At 48.3% G+C, this 24442-nt stretch overlaps 1 long non-coding RNA gene across 1 annotated transcript; it reads left to right on the forward strand.

Moving 5' to 3' along the window:
* Positions 1–1431: 1431 nt before the first annotated feature.
* On the forward strand, positions 1432–13517 carry LOC144167251 (uncharacterized). The gene is made up of 3 exons (XR_013321903.1): positions 1432–1612; positions 10350–10434; positions 13401–13517. It is a non-coding gene; the product is annotated as an uncharacterized LOC144167251 (long non-coding RNA).
* The last annotated feature ends 10925 nt before the right edge of the window (positions 13518–24442 follow it).

Raw genomic sequence — 24442 nt, forward strand, 5'->3', positions numbered from 1 at the left:
AGCCTTAATTATACTCGAAAGGTTAAGTTTTTTGGCTTGGCTAGAGATGGTAAGAAACAATGCCGATGGTTTGTGGAAATTCTGCAGCACTGTATACGTTATTTCGTGCTAGTGAGGTCTGATAAATTCGCAGAATTAATATTACGAACTGGCACGTTTGTATGAAACAGTGGCGTAAGAAGGATACATATTGAACTAGGCTGTTCGAAGTGCCTCGTCCCTCCCCTTACGAAAAAAAAGTGGAAGGGAGAAGAATATACAGACCAGAAAAAGTAAAAAGAAAACAAAAAGCCGAATAGAAAACAAAGCAATGAAAAGAAAAACAACCTAAAAAGTGGCTTTCGATTGTCGTAGTCTGTGTTTTTCTTCAGCGTCGTTGTAAAATGGCTTATCCTAGCAACTAAATGCTGAAGTGGTGTACTGTTTATTGGGGTAGAGCTTGTGGTAGAAATATATTGCGACATAAAAAAAGGGACAGCCAGAGGAGAGCAACAAGAGCAACAACAATGTCAAAATATACCCTAAGGCAGAAAAGCTTCAATTAAAACACGGTTAAAAAAAATTCCCGAGCTGGTTACAAACCTCCGCCCTTTGGGTCAGAAGGCGAGTTCTTAACCTCCAAGCCACCGAAACAGAATGCGACGCCTTGTTAAACGTAGGTGTAAATATTTGAGCTTACATAGTCTTGCTAAGCCTCCATTTGAGTGAATTGTTTGCCTGCGTGGATTTGACGAACGGTGCTTTTGTGTGCTTGCGTGCTTGCGTGCGTGCGTGCGTGTGTGTGTGCGCGTGCGTGTGTGTGTGTGTGTGTGTGTGTGTGTGTGTGTGTGTGTGTGTGTGTGTGTGTGTGTGCATGTGTATGCGTGTGCATGTGTATGCGTATGCGTGTGCGCGTGTGTTTGCGTATGTCTGCGAGAATAATTGTTTTATCGGGCCGTTCTGTTTCGGAAAAGCCCACAAACAGTGAATGCTCGGACGCTGAACAAAACACAAAACAGTCAATCTAGATGTAGATGACGATGATAATAACTTCGTTTGTTAATCCATTTTTATTTGCTTTTGATTAGCAACAACTTACGACAACAAAAGACGTTGCTCGCATCAAGAAAATATACTCCCATTATATATATGTTTGCTATTATCAACTTTAACAAAATACTATAATGGCGTCTGCTTTGTTTGCTTCAGGGGGGATCATGAAGTAACCAAGTAACTGCTAAAACTCTATGACTGCTAGATAGCCAACTGTAGTAATAAGTCTAGTCTAGGCTAGCATATATGCAGTCATTGTTAATGGTGCGCAAGAAAATATGTGGCTGGTTCGTTGGGCGTGGTTTTGGTGGTTTGTTTTCGATTTGCTGGTGCTACGTGAATTACTAGGTGCTCCTCCTGCCGTAATATTACGTGTTAGTGCTCTTGTGCTACCTGAAACATCGTGAGTGCTGGCAAAGCGCCTGTGTCGCCGCCGTACTGCGCTGCTGTAGCAAACGCACATCGAGGTCGCCATTTGACAAAACACCTAACAAGTTGTGCGTGCCTACGTGAATCAAGAGTGTCGACTGCAAGTTCCAGTCTGTCGACGCGACGTGTGAAAAATGCTGCGTGTTCTGCCGTAAGTGATTGTTTAACGTGGTGCATGTTAAAATTTTCTTACGCGTTGCCGCAGAGCCGTTTTGTTAAACGTGTTGAGTATTTTCCTTGGGTGTTCGGCTCGCCGCGCTTCTTTTATTGTAAATTACCGGCTGCGTCGGCGCGGTCACATGAATGGGCTTCCAGGAGCGGCGGCCAGTATGCTGTGTGAGTGATCGACCCCCTTGCCATTGCCGGCAACAAAAATGTTATCATGCTGACGGCAATGTTATCATGCGGCCGCCGCTTGGCTTGGGTGGATTCGACCGCTAAAGCTTGTTGCATAAAAAAACGAAAACTGCGTTAATGGTTGTAAAACAAAACGCCCACTACCCGATTTTTTTTTAGGAGGCAGTTGACCCACAGTATATTTTTTACATGACGTAGGCAGCTTAGCATTGTTCTAACGGGTAGTTTTCGTTTACGGGTAAAGAAATGCAAGGAGGCTGCATTACATTTGTAGTTATAATACGTAAGAGTTGCATATACGTTGAATTTTCAACATTTAAGCATTGCTAGCAACTTTATAAGTAGTACCACATGCACAAGGTCTTTAGGCAGTGAACATTTGACCAGATAATTGTTTAGACGTCGCAGCTTGAAAACATGCTGTTCCAGCCTGCATTGCTGGTGCAGTCAGAGGGCAGCTTTCACTGTTTAAATGCAAGAAATTTTTCCACCTTCCTAAGCTCATCTAGCATCGTCATGATCAGACAGAAATTCTTGTGTGGTGTGACGTTATTTGTAGCTGGCTTGTATAAATTGTGTTGACCGTAACATGTTGAGCATGGGTTGAACGTGTTGATTCTTACAAATATGCATGTGATGGGGATACAATCACGGTGCGAAAAAGATTAAACAGGGCGTGGGCTTACCACCGTGCTCCTTCGCCATCCCCGGCGCACGTTAAAGATCCCCAGGTGGTCAAAATTAATCCGGGGCCCTCCACTACGGCGCGCCTCATCGCCTGCGTTGCGTCGGCGCGTTAAGCCCTACAATCAATCAATCAATCCTTCGCCATCCCGTTTTTTCGTTTCGTCAGCATTTCAACTTGCCTGCCCCTTGGTGGTATTGGCACGCTGAGACGTTCACCATGTGCCTCAGAGAGAATTTTAATGGCGCCATGAAGACAAACTACAAGTTTGTGTTATTCAAAAGTTTTCGTGTGTAATGGTGCCCCAGCACTTGTGCAAATGCAAACGATGCCTTATTCACTGAGAAATTAATTAATTGAAGTTAAAATTTTGGTTTTACCGCTAAATCGTGCATTTTCAGGGTCTGCAATGACATCACAGGAACCGACCGCTCTGCAGCCGATTGGGAAGCCTTCTTTACCGTTAGTGAACCTAGATGGTGCCACCATACCGTGGCAAGCCGCTTTCTGCTTTTGGTTTGTTTTTACCGTAATTAAACCTGGCTTGTTTTTGTTCAGCGAGAAAATAATCGTTTCGTGAAACATAGTGCTCGCTCCACAAATATGGTCCCGTAAGACACCGTTGCTTGTGTCAATCGGCCAGTGTTGTCCGAGACAACCCCGAAGCCCCGCAGTCCTGTGCAGCTAAACCAAGCATAGTGCGCGCAGTACCAGCAGCAGTACCCATCGGTACTTCTATGCTTACGTGTGCTTTCCTAAGCTTTACTGTTGGTCCCACCATTCTTACTACTGTAAAAAGAATGTGCCCTAAATTTAAGCGCAAATAGTTCGTTCGGCAAGCTTATAGGCTCTGCCTAATTCGCGTCTGCTGTTGCCGCCCTCCGCCAACTGCAGAGCTGGCTGGTATGACATAGGTTCTGTTGCGGGAAATGAGCTAGTGGTTCACATGGCCATTTCATTTGTTACTAATTTGTAGCTTATTTGTGTGGAGTTTACGTTAAAAATGGTGTCAGCATGATTCTAGCAACGCGATCCTTTTAATGAACCAAACTTGTGTTTTCTCTTCATGGCTCCTTTAAAAGCCGTAACCACGTTTCGCACCTCTGGGCCAGAGAATATGCTTGCACAGTGGAAGTCTGGGGCCACAGATTTCTACCACCTAGGGATATTTAATAGGCTTAGTTTAACATTAATTCAGTGTAACGTTGCTTGTGTTCCTTTAAAGTATGGCTGGAAGCCTTGTAAGGATTGTCATGCATGTACAGTGCTCACGGATTGAAACGCGACACTGCGAGCGCGTGGCCTGCGCTACATGCAGCACCGCCAGTGGACGCCCGTGGAAGCTAGGTGTTGCATTGTGGTATTCCACGAGGATGAGAGTGTTTTGACCATAAGCTTGCTGCTTCCGGTTGCCAATAAGCGGGGCAGTGGTTCATCGCAGCGACAGCAGTGCGCTACGAGCCTGGAGCGCAGGAGTGTGTTTGTGCGGCGGTGGTAGTGGCCTGGCGTTCCGCGCAGCCAATGTCGCGACATCGTGTGCTCACGCGCTGTTGTTACGCGTGCCGTTCCGATGCGATACAGATAATTTGCATGTAAGGCACAGTCACGCTTATCTGAATAAAACGAGCATTTGCACGAAGGAGTAGCCAACTTTATTCCATGATATAAACTAAAAAAAAGAGGAGAGCCGACGAAGTACTAATGCACCGCACCACACGCAAACGTGCCTGCAAAGGCGTCTTTCCTGTTTTAGTTTACATCCTGGAATAAAGTTTGGTGTTCCTGCGTACAGAAGTTTCTTTTATTCTGATGAGCGTGACTGTGCATTACATGAACACTACTGTGCCGCATCAGAAGGGCACGCGTAACAAGAGCGCGCTTACTATGTCGCGAAATCGGCTGCGCGCACAGCCGGGCTACAAACGTCGGGCTCGCTCCAGGCCCAACGCTTGGAGGTTCGCTCCTGGCTACAAGCGCTCCAGGCTCGCAGCGCCCTGCTGTCGCTGCGGGGAACCACAGTCCCGCGCATTGGCAACCGGAAGCAGTAAGCCCAACGTTTTTAGATTAGGTCAGTTTGCAAACTGCGCCTCGAGAGGCGGTACCATTTTGTCGCCATTCCGAGAGGTGGCGCTGGCGTTGCGTTAAGATCTAGTTTGGGGAGCGAGGCTCGCCCCGGCCATGTGTTTTCGCTGTGCTGTTGGTGCTCGCCTGTTCGTCACGTCTGTATTAACGTATTAGCTGTGTGCTGTCATCGTGCATACATATTTTAGTGGATCTCTGAAGTGTCGGTGCGGTTTGTTGACGTGCTGTGCGCCGGGCTGCCGTTCGGGGTATGCTTCGGAAGCGGCAAAGTCCGTGCAGCGGCATTTCTTCAAAGCGCCGAAGGGTCCTGACGGATTGAAGGCGTGGGAAAGCGCGATTCCGCGGAAAAACTTCAAGGTTGCGCCATAAACATACGTTTGTGAAATTCATTGTGAGCCTTCAGACATCGTCAACTGTTACGAACACGTCGTGAACGGTCAAACTGTAAGGATACCGTAAGGCAGGTGGACTCGGAGGGACGGCGCGGCGCCCTGTATTTTCCCTGACATACCTGAGCATCTGTCGGCAGCAAAGACGTCAAAGTCATGCCGAAAACCACCCAAATGGATGACAGTAGTTCCCACCTATTTTGCGTCCTGCCAAAATGATGGGCCTTTGCGCGATGAAACTGGCGTAATTAAGTGGCGGTATGAGTGGTGTAGAAAGCGCCGAAGTCAGCACGTACGTTGGGAACTCAGCTGTGGTTCGCGGTTATGCAGGAATTCAGCAAATGTCCGACATTTCAATCGTAGAATGTGAAGGTTTCGCCTACCCAGGTTATCTTCTACAAGCTCGAAGATTCTGGGTGTGATTGAGAAGGCTCTAGTAGTCGGGCAAAACTTGTCGGTTGAAGTTAATTCAAGAGGTTTGCTTGTCCCGCCGTGTAGCTACTGCGATAAAAATGGTATTACTCAGCCCCAGCTGGCAAGGCGGAAGAATGTAGCATCATCCCATTTGTTCCAAGATCAGCCCTTGGAACAAATGTTACCTGTTTCCAAACGTTTCATCCGCAACAACTGCCGTGAAAGGGCATGCAGTGTGTGCGGCACAACATATTCACGGTGCTGTCAGATTAGATCCCTAGCCGGCGCGGTGGCTAAGGCGCCGTGCTGCTGGACGCAAGGACTCGGGTTCGATTCCCAGCCGCTATTCTGATAGAGGCGGAAAGCGAGAACACCCGTGTGTTCGAGATTTCAGCGCATGTTAAAGATCCCCTACGTGGTCAAAATTAATCCGGAGCCCTCCACTACGGCGCGCCTAATCGCCTCTGAAGCGTCGGCGCGTTAAACCTCTTATAAATCAATCTACCTAGTCAAAACTGAGAAGTGTTGCCTATCTGTAGATTGCAAAAAGAAACGAGCAGGAAAAGCAGAAGATAGCATAAGCGATGGCTCAACGGAAAAACTACCAAACTAAACGCTTTAAAAAATCGGCATATCAGGGCTACAAGAAGATAAATGAAAGTTTCTGTGACCCTAACAGATAGTCCATCAGATTTACAAAAAAGAATAGCAGTACGACAAGCATTCTCATCCGACAACAACGTTTATTTCTTTTAAGAAACCATATTTATACCTGTCAAAGAAATGAAAAACCATTGGTATAATAATTGGTTCAAATTTCTTTGTTAGCAGCAAAGCTGTTTAACAAATCGTAATTTTTCGTGTCCGCATTTAAAATACCAAGAATTTGCAGAGCGCGCGCGCGTGAGCGTGCACGTCAGCACGTGGTTTCAATCGGCTCACTTGATAAGTTTTGTTGGGGTTGTAAATATGTTCTTATAAAAACGTACCTACTGCATTTGCTTCCACAGCAAAAATAAAAATGTCGAGGCGTCTTTTCTTGATTCCAAGTAGATGGCTGACTATTGTAGGCTTTCCCGCAGTTTCAGTAGCGTAAGACGCGTTCGGGTATGCTATAAATATTATTGAGCTATAAGGGATCCCGTACTGGGAAAAAATAAATGGAAAAATAAATAAATGGAACGGGAAGCTGCCGAAGACAAGCGGACTGTGCAGTGTTTGCCTTGCCTTTTTTTTTCTTACGTACAGCTTGTTTCTCGTTATAATGTCGATAAAAATGTAAAGCACTTGTCACTAAAGCGTAAGAGTAGAGCGAAGTTGGATTTCGCATGTCAAAAGAAGAACATTAACGGTGTGCGGTGGTCGTTCACCGGCGCCTTTCCGAGCAAGGAGTAGCAGACGACGCGCCGAGACCGATCTCAACACTACCGCAGCGCCACCGCCTGGTCGGCGACAGACCCGGCCCGCGCCGCTGTGCTTGGAAGGCCGCGCTCTTTGCCAACTGACCTAATCTAAAAAAATTCCCCCGCATTTCCCCGAGGGGGAGAATGTGAAAGTGCGAATGCACGGTTGTCGGCCCGCTTGCGGCGCTTGCGCTCGGCCCCCGCAGCCCACCGCCTCGCCGCCTTCTCTTCCATCTCTTCCATCGGGTTTGTAGTATCACGTGTGTTGCGTCCGCACAGCCGTGGATGGCTGCCGACGATTTATTACAACTCAAGAGGTTGGGAACATAGGCAGTAGTAGTTCGGGCGTCGGAGACAGCACTGGCCAGCGTTCGACACGTGAGGCGCGCTCGTGCCACAGGACCCAGTACCTCTCTCGCGCGCACATCATCGTTGTCGTCTTCTGGCGACATATCAATTCTTCCCCCCTTAGAGAAAACAGTAAACAAAGTCTCCATAGCGATCTGGAGGCCGCCTAGCCTCGGCTGGTCGCAGTTGCCGGGTGGTCCCTGCTTGAGACGTTGAGGTCGATGGTTGGGAGGAAACATCTGGAGTATCCAGCGAGTCCGGTATCAGTGGAACAGCAGAACTCGACGGCATCTCTTGTGCTGCGTCAGCGAAATCGTCTGCTGTGCTCCAGTCCGTGGGCGTCCTGCTCTGGCTCGCTTTCCTGATGTGGTTCAGATGACGGCGAACCTTTCCAAGAGCGCTTTTTACCACCCAGGATCGTGGTCCGACGCGGCGCAGAATTTCGCCTTCAATCCAATCTGGCTTTCTTAAGAACTGTCGTATGAGTACCCTTTCCCCTTCTTCGAAACGACGTGATTGCTTCAGCGTCGGCTGGTGATCAGATGTCTGCGTTCCCTTCTCTGGCTTGAGCAGATCGAGGGGACATAAAAGTTCGCGGCCAAACATCGCTCTCGCCGGTGTCATTCCTGTGGCTGTGTGCACCGTCGTGTGCTGCCGATACAGGAACCTTGCAAGTCTGCACTGTATGGAGTAGTGTTTATCCATTAAGAGGGCTCTCTTTAGTTCTGCCACGTATCGTTCTGCTTGCCCGTTTGTTGCAGGGTGATACGCTGGTGACGTCATAGCTTGTATGCCATTTGATGCGTAGAACTGCTTTATCTCGGTTGAAATAAAGGCTCTTCCGTTGTCCGAGACGACTTTTCGTGGAATGCCGAACGTAGCGAAGAGGCTCCGGAGTACGTCAATGACAACCGCGGATGTTGTCTGGGTGACGTGACGGACTTCTACCCACTTGGTGTACGCGTCCACAACAACCAAGTAGGTGCGCCCGAGTAGTGGTCCCGCGAAGTCAACATGCAGGGTGTGCCATGGTGTCTGGGGACGGTCCCATGTGGGAATCGGAGCTTTTGGTGGGCTCTTCTGGGTTGATTGGCATTCAGAGCACTGTCGCACCGTTTCTTCAGTCGTCTTGTCGATTCCGGTTATCTCTATTCCCAAATGAGGAAACCAGTTTCGTCCGAGGAGGTTACATCCTGATCCCTTGATTACCACAAGCGGTAATGTAAAAGTCTTGCCTTTGTGCGTTACTTCTACCGTTGCACAGCCGAGCACTGGAAGAGACTGACCTGACCATGTCCGTAGGAGAATGTTGTTCGTCTGGAGCCGAGGTGGGTCATTCGTCCACGTGGATCTGAACGTTGTCTCACTGATAAGAGTGCAGGCTGCACCAGAGTCGACTTCGAAGGTCAACGATTTGCCATGTACACGTAGCTGCATCATGACCTTCTGGGTGCTGGATATGTCCATTAAGGTGTTGAGCTCATAAAGCGCCTTGCTTGGCGACTCTTGAGAAGTCGTGTCCTGATCTGATGCTGTTGTCGAAATTCCTTCACATGGATATTCGATGCTGTTGTTCCCCTTAGTTCTTGCTTCTTTCCGCTTTTTGATACATGCTTTTTCGATGTGTCCGCGTTTCTTGCAGTAGTTGCAGGAAGCTGTCTGGAACTTGCAAGTGTCCGGACTATGTTGTGCGTCACAACGCCAACAACGTTGGTTCTTCTTCTCGGCGTAGCTGCTGGAGCGGCCTGTCTTTCCCGTACTGCAGGTACTTGCACTGGCTTTGTGGATCTCTCTCCATTCCGCCTTCACGTTTTTCTGGTCTTCAACGGCGTTTTCAGCTCTCAATGCGAATTCAAAGGCTTTCTTGAACGTCAAGTCCTTTTCTGCAAATAGCCGTTGTTGGACCTGCTCATTCCGAAGACCACAGACAAAACGATCTCGCAACATTATGTCCAGTGGTAGCATAGACGGATTAGCAACCATATCTGTGCTGGTGCCAAAATTACAATCCGCTGCTAGTTTTTTTAGCGCTGCCACGTAATCACTGACCGTTTCGTCGTGCCTTTGGTCCCGTCGTTGGAAGCGTGCCCTGCAGAAGACTTCAGAAGGTTGCGGATCAAAGTGAGCCTTGAGCACCTCAACGATGTCATCATAGTCCACTTCGCTGGGCTGCTTGGGTTGAACGAGGGCGCAGACGATGTCGTAAGTCTGTTCCCCGCACAGCGTTAGCAGGTGAGCGCGTTTCTTGGAAGCGTCCTTGATGTCGTTAGCTTCGAAGAAGAATTGAAGCCTTCCATACCAGGATCTCCAGGAGCCGGAGCTGCCGCTGAATTCGGGTAGCCGACCGAAGTCGCACGTCGCCATGTCGTTCCGTTTCTTGACGTCGGTGACCTGCCGGTGAAGTGCCGGTGAGTCCGCAGTCTTCCTCGTCGCCAAATTGTTGCGTCCGCACAGCCGTGGATGGCTGCCGACGATTTATTACAACTCAAGAGGTTGGGAACATAGGCAGTAGTAGTTCGGGCGTTGGAGACAGCACTGGCCAGCGTTCGACACGTGAGGCGCGCTCGTGCCACAGGACCCAGTACCTCTCTCGCGCGCACATCATCGGTGTCGTCTTCTGGCGACATATCAACGTGTACACCACGCAGTTATCAAGCCGCTATAACGCCGCTGAGTCGCCAACGCACGCCGCTGACGACGTAGTTCGAATGCGTTAAAGATATAAGGCGCGTCTAACACTGATATCACCGTCGCGTCTGTGGCTTGGTCGGTAGCGCGTCGCGCTGCGGCCCGCAAAGTCCTCGGATCGAAACCTGGCGCCGGATGCTGTTTTTTCTTTAAAGAGCACTGCGGACGCCGCCGCCGATGCCGGCGGTGGATGGTTTGGGGTCGCTTATAAAGAGCATTCGCTCTTAAAACGTTGAGTAAGCCTACGGTCAACACGCTCTCATCCTCGCAGTATACCACAATGCAACACCTAGCTTCCACGGGCGTCCATGGACGGCGCTGCATGTATTGGCGGCCACGCGCTCGCAGTGTCGCGTTTCAATCGGTTAGCACTGTACTTATTTTTTAGCTTGAAAGAACTGAAGGTGCCTTTCTTGCACCTACAAAAAATAAATTCTGTCATGTCCTGTCAGAGCGAGTATTTCACGGCATTATACCGCATATTTACGGCGTGTTTACTACTTGAACTTCCATTTTTTTCAGGGCCAGGTGTTTGACATGGAGGATGTACGCTGTGAGCTACCAGAAGAATTGGCTGCCTCCTGTTTCTATCTATCCTGCACGACCTGTAAGTGGAGTTCATTACGGCTGTGAAATGCATGAAAATCTCGATTTTGAAGTCTGAGGGAACATGAAAACATATGAAACCATTATGGCATCCTTCTGGTACCTTAGTGATATTAAGACATAAGAACATTGCAGAGATGGGACAAAAAATAAGGAACCGATGAGGGTGAGAAACTTCCTGGTACCTTTGTTATTTTTTTGTCGCATCAGGGCTGCGTCCTTGCTCCATGAATTAATAACGACTTTGTCACCTTTGTTCACTGTGGTAGTTGCGTGGTGGCCACAGACAGTGTGTGGGGATTTTTCTTCTACCGCTTATTACAGATGAACTAGATCTTTAGACTTCTACACAAAAGTCATATTATGGATTACATTACATGAGTGAAACAATTCCATACACCCAGACATAGAATCTAGGTGAATTCACTTCAATGTCCTAGATGCAACTTGTGCCTAGCAGTGAAAAGGGTATATTGCGTGCCTTCTTGCCACTTTGTTTCTTGTAGTGTAATGAGTGTCACTGGCCATCGTAGCCCTCTCCCCCGTCCCCCCCCCACCCCCCGAACAGCTATTTACTTTAGCAAATATAATGATGGTCCTAGTTGTAGAAGGGTACTCAGCAATTGAAGAAAGAGCTGTGGGGGGTTCTGGTTTGTGTATCAGACTTTGTTTGGAATATTGTTATGTCGCCACGGATATTGCAGGGTTTTTGTAAAAATATTGATTATCGGAGCAAACGTGTGCTCCGCAGTGAACATAAAAAAACACAAACCTCGAAGGAGTCAGCAAAGGGACGTGCATGGATGAGCATTGGCAAATTGAATGCCGCAGGGTTTCTTTTGCACTCATTCATTTAGATCGAGAACATTTTCAATAAAAAACAGGAAAAGCTAGGATAGGGATCGCAAAGCAACACCCTTTCCATATCAAACAAGCCTGCTGGTGCAGCATACAAAGGAAAAAAGGGAAAAAGACGGTTCCCTTAAAAAAAGGATAAGTTTGCAGGGTGTGGCCAGGTGCTTGTAACAAAACATTTTGTAAACAAATCAAATGGCGTGGTTGGGGGCATTAATGTTTATAGTAGGAAAAACCTGCATTATTTCCGAACAGTATGAATGCTCTGTGTGCAAACATATGCAAAAACGCTTGTGTGTTTTTAGCATTTGAGTGCACGTTAGAGTAGTCAGCTCAAGTTACTGCGGTAGCTTTCCTCATTGCTGATAAGCATAAACCCTGAAATTAAATTTGCTGTATTCGACACGCTTTAACCCTTTCACTGTCACTGATGTCCTGGTTTGTCTTCGAATTTCTCCTCCACAGTGTCACTGACATACCGGTGCGTTTTCTGTAGTGCGTTGAAAAATTCGTGCCATGGTGCAAAGTTGGCGCACCTGCACTGTTTGTGCTATCTGTCGAATCTTTCTAGTAGCTGGTAATTTCACAAAGTACAGAGCGACCACGCCCAGCTTTCGCTGCTTGGGGGTCACTCCGTGCGCTGTACATCTGTTGGGAGGAGTGACCACGTGGCACGCGTGCAATTATGGGTGCAAGTGTGCTGTCCACCACGGTTTTCTAGGGTTGTTTTTTATTTCTGTTCCTGTGTATGCTACGGCGTGCCAGGTTACCCCAGCACACACCTCGTGTCAGCAACAACCTCATGTTTCAGCAGCACATGAGGTTGTTGTATTAAGATTGTATACATTTTTATCTCTATCTGCCATCATGATTCCAGAAGGCACCATTTCTGTGCGTTGTGGCGCTGCTAAAAGTGCTCCCTCTATGCGTGCCGTTACTTTCGGATGGCTGACCGTGCGGGGCCTTCGCCTGAAGATAGGAGCGATGGTTCTTCGATTCCAATTCGAAAATGAGCTGAGCTCGAATTTGCACTCTGAGAGTTTCTCATCTAAAGAAGGGGTGTGAGTTCCACACCATCAGATTCTGATGTTGAAATAATGGGTCATCCTCCCGGAAGTGTGCACTTCAAACTGAAAATATCTGGAAAGGCGATTTCTCACCCACGCTCTTCCTTTCGACGTGTCACGTTCCAGACGCTATCATAGTCATATAAATCACTGTGTTCCTTCCTTGATATTCCGGAAACCAATCCGACACCAGGGGTGCCTCATGGCCAGAAACCCCCAACAGTGAAAGGGTTAATACCGCTGACATAATTATTGAAAAGCCCCCACCCCCCAGTCACAGACCTCTGGTATACATGTGCACCTTCTTAATGCCCAAATGATGGATTTATATTTGTATCGAGCAGTAATTATGGAATTCACATGGGGGGTGCACACTTCCTTCTGCTTTATTTACCAATGTTCTGGTCGACCCATCGACACAAGGAAATATAAAAAGTGAGGAGCCAACCTAGAGGTTGGTCAGTTCATGGTGATGTACATTTGTTTTTTGTCAGCAAGCACAAACAAACAAACTAGACAATGCAAGTGCTGTCTCGTAAACGAAATGCACAATAAAACTGCTGCCTTTATAGGTTTCAAACAACGCGTAGACACAAGCAACTAGTCATGATGACGACTGATCAATGCCTGTCTTGGCATGTTCATGCAATTTTATGTTGCCTTCTCTGCCCCCCCCCCCCATATTGCTTTGTTCCCACAGTGCTGCTGCAATAATCTCATCTCTGAAATGTTCTTGCGAGGCTGTATAAATGCCCGTCATGAGGAGGCCATGAATCTAAACAGTACTTAGTTCTGGGTTGTGTTGCCTATGTAACAGTATGTCATATTTGATGTTCGTAAGCGCCATTAGTTAATTTTTAGTTAATTTATGTGGTCTAAATTTTGTGGCTAATTTTGCAATCTAGAAGTTGTACCTTCTATTTCAGGATACTTGGTTCAGTTTTGTATGAGAACACTCCTTTATATTTATAAGCATAACCAGCAAATGTTTGAGACGTGTTTGTTTAAACCCCTTCATATGCAATCAATGCGTTTGTCATTTCAGATTCAAGTGTGGCAGTGGCTATCCCGTCCTGTGAGGGGTAAAGATGAGGAGACACCTGGTGTGGCAGGCGGCAGCAGCACGTGTGGATCCAACCTGAATAAAATAGTCAGGTTTGCAAGAGTCATATGTGATTCATGTGATTTTCGTCAGCTTGCTCTTACAGAAACAACTGCAGCATGAAACAGTGACTGTGGAGCTGGCTGACATTTTCCACATGCAGCTGGCTGTTGGGCGCTGTTATTTGACAGCATGCAAAGGGCACTCAAAAGGTGGAAGCTTGTGGGACACGTAGAGGACGGAAACATAAAGGATTCTTGGAGGACGCAGAAAGTGGGTGGCGAAATTTCAATACAGGGGACACACAAGGGACGAATGCGGTCTGTTGCCTTTGAGACATACAGGGGACACACAAAGGCCGTATGGTGTCTGTGTTGCCTTTGGGAGATAGACTGGACGCATGGAGGACGGAAACACACGGGACACTTGGAGGACGCAGAAATTCGGTGGCGAAATTCCAACACAGAGGAAACACACAGGACGCACGCAGTCTGTTTCCTTCGGGACGTAGACTGTCTTTTGACTGGACATAGAAATTTTCATAAGGGCGTACGACAGAAGCGACCCTGCTCTCAATCAACGTAGCCCCCGGCTCGAGAATCGCGTGATTGTTCCCTTTCCACACAAAGTCTAAAATGTTCTGTTATTCTGTCACTCTTTTTTTGCGAATCGACGTAAGAAAGTTTTCTGGGCCTACATAATTTATTTGAAACTCTATATCTGAGAAAATTTAATTAGTATTGCTCTTAACTTCTAAATGCCGCAGTCTTGATGGGCTCTTTCAACGCCAAAATTTTGGTCTGTCCGCCCCGCGATACAGCCTGCCGGCCATAAGTTGAAACAATTAGCCGAAAAGAAATATACAGAGGCAGAAGCGCTCCAAACTTTAAACCAGCTGGCGTAAGTCATACACGCCCCAATTTTTTTAGAGCAAAAGAAACCTGAGGCAGAATTGAGGCAAAATGTAGGTACTTCACCAGTAGTCTCTGCGTGCGTTTAGTTACTAGTACACGTGGAGTTGCGTTTTACTAATTTGGGAAACTAGCGCAACGTTCCGTTCTTGTACAGACCAAGAAGTCGAAACGAACAATGTACTACACTGTCATTTAATTCTGACATTTTCCCACGGAAACATTTGGATAAATTGAAAAAAAAAAACGATTAGCCTTACGTTGCCACAATAAAGGAAGTAAAAAATGGCTCGCGGCGGGTCTGAATTAGTCAACGTAGAGATGTTGGTGAACCAAGAGTTTGACCAGGTACAATGGCATCTATAAAAATAAGCACACTCATGCCTTGCACGAAGTAGAAACTGACTGTACAGGTGAAAGCTTGAAAAAGGGATTGATTGGCGTGCCACGCAATTGCGATACCTCCCATCCCCACCTAAGAGTACAGATGGAGTTGTGTCAACTATGAAGTTCCTGAAAGTTACTTCAAGTGGAAGAAATGTTAAACTGATATAGTGTGGGCAGTAGGGACAACCTGCCTACACTAACATAGCTCAGGCAAGCGATACGAAGCTGTGAGGACACACCAACTCTTCTTTGCCACGTTACTAGCCTGCATTATATCCATTCTGCACGCCTCTAAGCGAGTTGCTGCAGACTCTCCTTTGATAAAATTTGCGCAAACTGTCTTATAAACGACGGAGAGACAGGGCAATTATTTTATGGGCAAAAATTAAAGCGCGGTTGGTGGATCCCAGCGGGTCGCGACGACTTCAGCTGTCCAAGTTAGGAGCTTCACAGCATATCCACGGGGTGAATGATGATGAGTGGGCGAAGCTCCTGAGGGGAAATCATCGGTAAAACCGTGACTCTTCAGTGAAAGTTCGCCCACTACATCTGTGTCCGAACGTAACGTCTAGAAAGTCTCGCTTAAACCGCGCGTCGGCACCTTGGGGCTGAGCTCGCCTGATGCGTTTTGCAGACGCCTCACGAGCTCTCACTGCATCGGGGTCTGCCTGCCGATACGCGCGCTTTCTCGCCGCTTCCCGTTCTCTGACGTTTTGGAGATCCTCTTCGCGCCGCAGCCGTGCCGCTTCGCGTACGGCAGGTTCCTCGCGCCGTTGCCGTGACGCTTGGGCCTCTCGTTCTCGAACGCTGGGATCTTGGCGGCGTCGTCGCGCAGCCAGACGACACGCTTCGGCCTCCCGCTCTCGTACGGCAGGATCTTGGCGGCGGCGTCGCGCAGCTTCACGGAGCGCTTCTGCCTCGCGGGCTCGCACATCTGCAGCCTTATCCATCGGGCGACTCCGAGCGCGCGCCAACAGCGAACGGATTTTATTACAACGCTCCCCGCCATCTAGTAAACAATCCAAGAACTAAACTAGAGGTAGCCACGCCATCTAGTAAACAATCCAAGAACTAAACTAGAGGTGGCTACATACATACGTCGAGGATGGACAGACCCACGCCCTAAGGAGCTTCGCCCCTAAAAAAAGCGCGGTTGGTGGATCCCAGCGAGTCGCGACGACTTCAGCTGTCCAAGTTAGGAGCTTTTTTTTGGAGTTCGGGATTCTAGCTACCCAACGCCTCTATCAACTTACAGGACAACAATAGGAAGGAATGGGTCCTCCGTACAGGTGTAAACTTGGTGTTCGACCGTGAAACTTTTTCTGCAAGGAGGCAAAATGGTGATAGGTTGTGGTAGGGGTGGATATTGTTCAGGATGGCTCTACAAAGCCATCCTGTCTGAAGGAACTCCAAAGGCGTTCCTTGTCCTGTGTGAAGGATGTCTGCGTGCCGACTCATTGGCTGTGGCAAAGGCGATAATGCCTTCTCACCTCTAAGATTGTGAGGATCCTGGACAATTTCACTTTGTTGAGCCCGAGTGCCCAGCCCAAACCACCCGCGGTAAACGTGCGCCAACTTGAAGGCGCGCTAGAGTCGCCTCTTCTTTCCCCTTCTCAGCGGATGGGCCGAATCATGCCTTCATAGAAACGCAGCGACATGCCTGGAGACGGCGCCGCTGAGTCGCATTTCCTTTCCCGTCATTGGCGGCTCGGCTGACGCAACCGGTTCGCATACATTCGTCGGATACAAACTTCAGCCATCGAGAGTCCTTATTGGAGCGACTGAAATCACTCACGGCTGTAACGGACCACCTGGGTTAAAAACAGCCCGGAAGCATTAGCGAGGGCGCCACTTCACGGAGGCACCGGGTTAAGTCGGCCAACGCTTTTGTTACCCTCGTACATATATCTATATATATATATATATATATATATATATATATATATATATATATATATATATATATATATATATATATTGTAAGGCCGATGGTAGGCGAAGGCAGACCAGTACGCGCAAACCGCTTTATTCGCAGACCGAGCTGCAAGGCGGCAAGATGGCGACCGAACCAGGTTACCGATGATGATAGTTCGAGAAAGTAGAAGAATCGGTGATGATGAGTATATACAGAGATGAAGAAGCCGTGGCCGCAACCGGGCGCTAGTGATGATTGCCTTCCACTGGGACATTGTATTCAGCGCTCCGAACTTCCAAAAACGAGGCTACCACTAGTCTTACACAATATATATATATATATATATATATATATATATATATATATATATATATATATATATATATATATATATATATATATAAATGTTGCTTCAGTTTTATGTCGGCTCAAGAACTTTATCACTCTGCTCTGCGGCGCGTCGATTGCGGACGGATCAAGGCAACGTCGCAACATCGGTAACTGTGGTGGAATTGCCCAGTCCCAACAGTAATGGCTGCGTTGGGCTGCGGTTTTGGACGTCGCTATAGCAACCTATCCTACCAGAGCGGCTGCTGTAGCCGCGGTGGTTGACTCAAAACAAGTCCAGCTCGCTTCCGCCTCCTTATCTACGACATCCCCCACGGCGGGAGAAGAGATCGCCCACAGTCCCCACCTTCAAACAACTATAATCAGTGACTCTAAATCAGCCATCCTAAATTTCCTTTACGCAAGAGTTTCCCCAGCAACTTCATCAGTCCTGTTGAAGGCACAGAACATCGATCGCGTTCTTTCACTCTCGTCTGGGCTCCCGCCCATACCGCGCTACCTGGAAACTCAGCGGCCCACGAAGCTGCTCGAGCTTTGGTCTACCGAGGGCTCGATGGCGCCGCCAATGATAGTGTGATATTCACTCTATGGGATAGGCTGCACACATACGGGGACATCCTCGCCCATTACCGCTTGGAGCGTGCCATTTTTCCTCCTGCTCACCCAACTCTATCCCGATCCTTGCCGGTCATATATCGGCAGCTCGAGACCCGCTCCTTCCCCACCCCTGCCATCATGCCAGCGATCTTTCCCAACACCTACATAGACGAATGTCCATATTGTTCGGTCCCTCACGCATCGTTATCCCAAATCATATGGGCCTGCGATAGCATCCCCCTATCCAGGCACCGATCCCATCCCATTCTTCTTACTATCACCAGCGAGGCGCGCTGGGAGGCCGCCCTGCGTGACCCAAACCCCCAAATTCAAGAAGACCTGGCCCGCTTGGCCGAAGGCACCGGATCCTTGCTGAAAAGGGGCCCTGCTGCCCGACGGACGGCGGAGAAGACGTCGCCAGCCTAATCGCCCCAGCTGTGGCCAAATAAAGTTGTTCTGTCTGTCTGTCTGTCTGTCTGTCTGTCTGTGCCGTGAACTGTTGTATTTCGCTTACCGCGTACTGTGAATTTAGAGAAATATCTTGAGTTACAGGGCTCAAAAAGCCCTTCGGGAACGTTTTGTATAGGCGGTTTTTGAATCCGGGGGCCATATTTCGGGGTGAGCCTTTGTGTTAGTGTCACTACAATGTTAGGCGACATCCGGGTGCCTCATACTAACGGCGAAAGTGGCAGGCGAAGTTCATAAGGAGTAAATAAATGCTATAGTGAATACCTCTGTATGCTAATATTCTCCGGCATCGCCGTAAAGGATAGTTTCAGTGGATTCCCGCCCACTGCGGTGTAACTGGGAACGTCAAGGCGGACACTGCGCCATCGATCGCGCATGATCTGCACGGGCCAGTGATACCGATACCGTCCTCCAGAGGAGGTTCTGCCCTTGCGTCTAAGGCTGCCTGGCCTGGAGCTTTCAGCGATTTATGTGGGCTGTTGCGCCACACAATTGTGCGCCTCTTCACCCCACAGACCCGCACGGGAACCTAGGATGCCTGACATACTGTCCCAGCATGACGAAGCGGTTCTTCACCGCGTGCGGCTAAGTATCTCTCATACAAGTTATTTCCGCTTCAAGATGAAGCAGGCCGCTTCCCTTTTCTGCACTCTTTGTGACGTGCGCGAGGACTTGAACCACGTATTATGTGAACATGCGCGGTATAGAGCAGCTAGGACGTCCCTTTTGGCGTCCTTGGGCCTTGCGCTTTCTAGAGGACTAACTTTAGGTGATGTGTTAGATCCTTGGTATAACTCTAAACGACCATATCGAGCGTCAAAAGCCCTATTGTCTTTCCTGCGAAGCAAAGGCATTGATCAGACTTTCTAAGACGACTCTATTATTGAGCGAATCATCGTCGTCATGGTCATTATCATCATCACTTTATCGATTATTTTTTTCATACATTGGTGTAGCAAGCTAGACGGCCTGGCCAGGCTAGCCTCACCAGTATCATTACAGTCTATTCTATCTTTCCCTCACTATAGAGGATTGCTTGTGAAAGGGGGAATTCTTGAGACAGTACCAGGGCTCGATGAGACTGTATTTGAATATGTGATGTGATGTTGTGTGCCTATTTTAGCGGACACGTCTGACGAGGAAAGGATTCCTGATTGATTATTTGATGCTGCACGCTGACTGATGACTTTGCTCTTGATCTTGCCGCTCTGATGTCTCTACGAGTGTGCCCGCACGGCAGCGCGCTAGACGGTTGACTTGACCAGCATGGTTGTCAGCAATTAGTTCGGCTGCCGCATTGTGTGCCCCTGTTTCCTCCAGTCTTCCAACAGAGACGTTCAATGGTAACTTTAAGACGGCTCGCTAAGCTTTGCGGATAAGTCTGTCTGCCTTTGTCACCTCGCTCTTGCTTAGGGGAGGATTGAAAAGAGCCTACGTGGTTCAGCTTGTTTTTTGACGCGTGGGCGTGTCTCAAGCATTTTTTTTTTCTTTTTAAAGTCGTGCCGTCACCAACTATTCCCCTGAGCAGGCGTATTATGTCGCTAACATGCGACGAGGGCTATTTGACCAAATTCATTCGGTGGCGATACTTATGTGCTAGATCATTGAAAATTCCGGTTTCGTGACCTGTGGCACAGGCTTTCCTTGCCCGAAACGTAGATGGAAGCCTCCCACTAAAGTATGGATCCATGTATTCATCACTCCCTCAACTGACCTCTACGGTGATTTCGTCCACATACATGCTATTTTGAAGACCGGAACTCGTTCCGGAACGAAGGTTATTCGTCATACTGCTATACCGGGAGAGAGTGAGAGAAGAGAGAGAGAAAAATGTTTATTTGAGCTTTATGAACTCAGAGTGCTTCCCTAGTCCGGGAATGCGTGAGGTGACCAGATAGCTTTGGCATGCATCCCAGGAGTTGCTGTACATTCATATGGCCACTGGCAACCAGGTTATCCCACAGCTCAGGGGTGGGAAGAGGATATCGGAGAGGTGGAAGTTTGGGATTGTGCTCTCGCACTGTCTTATAATATGACCCTGACCTCCATTCCAGCCGCCGACAAGCCCGAAGCCATGCGCATGAGAATGTTTATGAGAAAATAACAGATGTCGCCTATAAGGATTCCAGTACCTACCCTAATGGTCAGCACAAATTAGCCACAGTCACCACAAAGGGCAACCTCATCACTTCTGCGTCAATCAAGAAATCGTCAACTTGGGTTGCTGAAGAGTTAGCTATCGCCTTAGCTCTCATACATATGATGTACCCAATAATTATCACGGATTTCCAAGCTGCCTGCACAAGCTTCTTAGCCGGTACGGTGGCCCCTTTTACTTTAAACTTACTATCACCACATCAACCCCGCCGGAAGGTTAATATCATCTGGACTCCTGGCCATTCCTCACTGACGGGCAAGAACTTCGCTTATCAGCAAGCCTGCGCCCTCTCTCCCCAGGTTTCGAGGAGAAGACATCGTCCACCCAGCTCGTAACATATCATGACATAACGCAATATTACCGGTCCGACAGACCACAATCTCCTCCTCCTCAACCGGCTCTCTCCAAAGAAGAATCGTTTTTCGGCAGACTAAAAAAGTAATACCTTTCCACACCCAGTTCGCCTGCATCGTATGTTTCCACGTCAATACTCTGATGAATACCAGTTTTGTTCACAATACGGAACTCTGCGAGAGCGAACAGTAGGAGAACATTACCGACCTCTGTGGTGTACCAGATTATGAGAGTTTTAGTTAGGAACCTCCTATGTCACCCTACCTTAGCGCGGTTGTTTTGCCCAATGTTAAAGCACGAACACAGTAGTATATCTATGGCTGAGTGGGATACCTTATCGAATGTTTTGGTAAGGTCTAAGGCTAGGATTATCGCTGGGTCCTGTAAGGGAATGTCCTGCACATCGCGATAGAATTTCAGGTGGACATCGTTGGTCGCTAGCCCTGGCCGGAAGCCTTACATTTTGGGTGACAATTCGTCTTCTTCAACTGGCCTGTTTTTTCATGTCATATTCATTCGCTACAATATTTTTCTTAAGCATGAGGTAACGAGGTGGATCTTACGTTTTCTATCGAAAGCAGTTGGCTTGGTTCGGAGTCAGAGGGGCGTTCGCACTACGGCATTTCCGAGAAAGAATGCCTATTGAAGGGTCGGTGAACAGTGTGATGAGGTATCCAAAAAGGTTATTGCCAAGGTTTATAAGCTTTTTATTGGTGGCTCGGCCGTGCCCTGGACGGCAGATGTTCGCACGCCTTGCAGTGCTTTTTGGAGTTCGAGCTGTTTGATTTCATGATCCAGGAAAGAGTTAGTCGGCCGGGGCAGTCTGGCCAGTGTTCCCGTTCCCTATCCGGCGCGCTACACCACCCAAAAAGAGAGTTCGCGCAAACCAATTCGCCTCTTTTAATAGGTTTTATAGTAGCACATGGCGTCATTAAAGGTACTCAGAAATGCGGCTAGCACTTCACGGTGAGACCAGGGAGGTGCCCATGGTCGCAGAAGTGCTTAAATGTTAGGAAACGGGTTTACGCACTCAATCTTCTGTGCAAGGCTTTTTTTTGCTTGACTGTACGCAGGGCCCTCCAGTAAAATATGCTCTAGACGGTGGTAGCTGGGCTCCGTAAAAAGTGTTTAGTGTTCTCACATGCATGCACTCAAAAGCTACGCTCCGCTAGCCAGGGCACAAGACAGGAGATTCTACGTCTACACACCACCGTTGCCTCGCTATTTACACCTGTATACCCGGCAGTGACAGATACGCTCAGGAAACGCAAACGCAATACCAGGAAATGTACTATCGTTTTCTTACTTGTAGGAAGAATAGGATCACAGAAAAAAGTTTCACTTGACACTATGCAACCTGCGCTTTACATAAACGTATTCTGCTCACCCTATTACCCATTTAGGTGCGGACAACAGCTGGTGGTTCTTGCGTGTATACAAGTTATAACAATAAAACCATAAAAATTTCATGCGAACAAGTTTTCGAGCACGGTAAACGTCGCAACGTTATTGTTGCCGTTATACCATAGCGCTCGGACACACAGCGCCAACCAGCCACTGTTTACATTGCGCGTGAAACAACAATCGCAAAAAACGCGTCGAATGCTGCATTTTCTCAAGAATGTGCCGGCATGCACGCCAAACAACGTTCTGCTGGCATATACACACTCTAGTGGAGCACAAACGGAACCGTTACCCACAACACCAGCTATCAAATGGGGAGCGTCTGTATGCTGTAGTACAGTTTGCTACCGTCACTTCTACAGCACCGGGCTCTAATTTGAAGTTAAGGGGCCTTGATACAAGTAGTCTGCTTCCTAAGCAGTGCTGTGTCGTACGGAAAGTTTTGTTCGCCTAAATTACAGGAGTGTGTTGATCAGGACGATCAAAACGCCGCGGACGATGCCACCTGGGAGCAAGCCATATTATGTTCTTCAGGTTGGGAAGTGAATTTTAAAAAGTACGTTTTTAGCGTACGAGATAACGTTTCCAGTGCGGAAGCATTTTTTTCTGTTTTCCCACTGAATCCCATGGGTTCTTTAACTAAAAAACGCGTTCAAGAGTGCCAATTTTTTAGCACCGGTTTCTGCACCGATAATTTGTCGTTGCGAATAGTAAGTGGGGAGTACAGGGGTGAGACAGCTGCGCATATTGCGCCTTTTTGATACAATTCCGTTTTCCTGCGCCAAGCTGCTCCAAAAGCACGAAAATGGAGAAAATTGCGCCAAACTGCTCCAGAAGAGCCTCAACGGCACGGATTTTGATGCTCATGTCAGTTTCGGCGGGAACGAAAGCCTCCCGCATCCCGGTCACCGCTTTTATCGTCGGTCAATCGCAAACACCGAAATGGCACAAATAAAAAGACTGAAACGAAGCAAGCGATAGCTTGTAAAACTCGATTCGCTTTCCGTCCGGGTTCGCTGAAACGGCTTTCTCGATTAGGCATCGCTGTGGCAGCAAACGTGGTCGCCGCTTGATCTGGCTGCTACCAACGCGCTCAGTGCGTATCGCCGATATTTTCCCTGGTTTATTTTACGCTATCAGCTGGGTTCCAGTCTATTCATTCTATCTGTTGTGGCTCTGAACAGTGACGTTAACGCGGGGATGTGGTTTGAGGTTGGTGCCAGATTACGGGAAGTTGGGCGGCTCGAAAAAAAGTTCATTAAAATGTGGGGCCAACGACTTCGGCGTGGTTTTTCCTTGAGTGCGAAACGCGGTGCGCGCGTCTATAATCGGGTTCGTGAAGTGAATTTTTTGGCTGGTTGTGCTGTTGTAAAATGCTGAGGTGTTGCTGTGCTTCGAAGCGCGATTGCGAGCCTCGGGGATGGAACGGTCGACACGAAAGTTGCGGGCTTTGCTGCGGCGCCGCGACCTGTTCAGGCAGCGCCCAATAGCTGCAGGACTACACGGTTGATTTATTTGATTGATTGTAGGGTTTTAACGCTCCGACGCAACGCAGGCGATGAGGCGCGCCGTAGTGGAGGGCTCCGGATTAATTTTGACCACCTGGGGATCTTTAACGTGCGCCGAAATCTCGTACACACGGGCGTTTTTGCTTTTTGCCTCCATCAGAAAAGCGGCCGCCGCGGCCGGGAAGCGAACCCGGAACCTCCGGCTCAGCAGCGCAACGCCTTAGCCACTGAGCCACCGCGGCGGGTAGGACTACACGGTTGCCATAGCACGTGACCCTAGCACTTGATGTATGCAAAGTGATATTTTATGCCAAAATCTACGTGGCTAAACAATAACGCTACTCAAATGACCATAGGGTTAACCTGTGCCCCGGGGACTGAAACGGGTAGGCTGGTTGGGCTATGCGACCGTTAGCTCGAAGCTGTTCAACTGTTGCCGTGACTACAGTCGTTTGTACAACGCAGCCTGGGATTACAAAAATAATAACTTTAGCATTACAACAGCAAAAAAAAAAAGCCACAATTGCGGAGCCCTTAAATTTGATAAGAGTTTTAGCAGTCCGTCTGTTCCGTCGTGTACGTAGTTACCGTGCTCACCGGGACTCGTCTGGGCACTTGGGCATTCGTAGCCGTAGGGGGATTAGTTCCGCGGACCTGCCTTCGCCTTGTCTGCGCCTCCTCGCCCTTCCGCGCGCGCAGGCGCATACCGGTCTGGTCAACCCGGTAACAAAGTAACCAACAGAACAGACGGACTGCTAAAACTCTAATGTTAACGGCAGTTTTGTTGTCAATGTTGCGTGCAGGCGCAACACAATATCACCAGTTAGGAAAAAGGTAGTGCAGTTAGTACTTTGTGATACTCTTAAAAACTCTTTCAGGTAAGGCTGTTTGAGTGTTCTGTGTATTCAAAACTGATTGAAATGTGCACTTGACCC

This window comes from Haemaphysalis longicornis, unplaced genomic scaffold, assembly GCF_048455015.1.
Source record: "Haemaphysalis longicornis isolate Haplotype H1 unplaced genomic scaffold, Haemaphysalis longicornis Haplotype H1 scaffold_2, whole genome shotgun sequence".
Taxonomy (NCBI): domain Eukaryota; kingdom Metazoa; phylum Arthropoda; class Arachnida; order Ixodida; family Ixodidae; genus Haemaphysalis; species Haemaphysalis longicornis.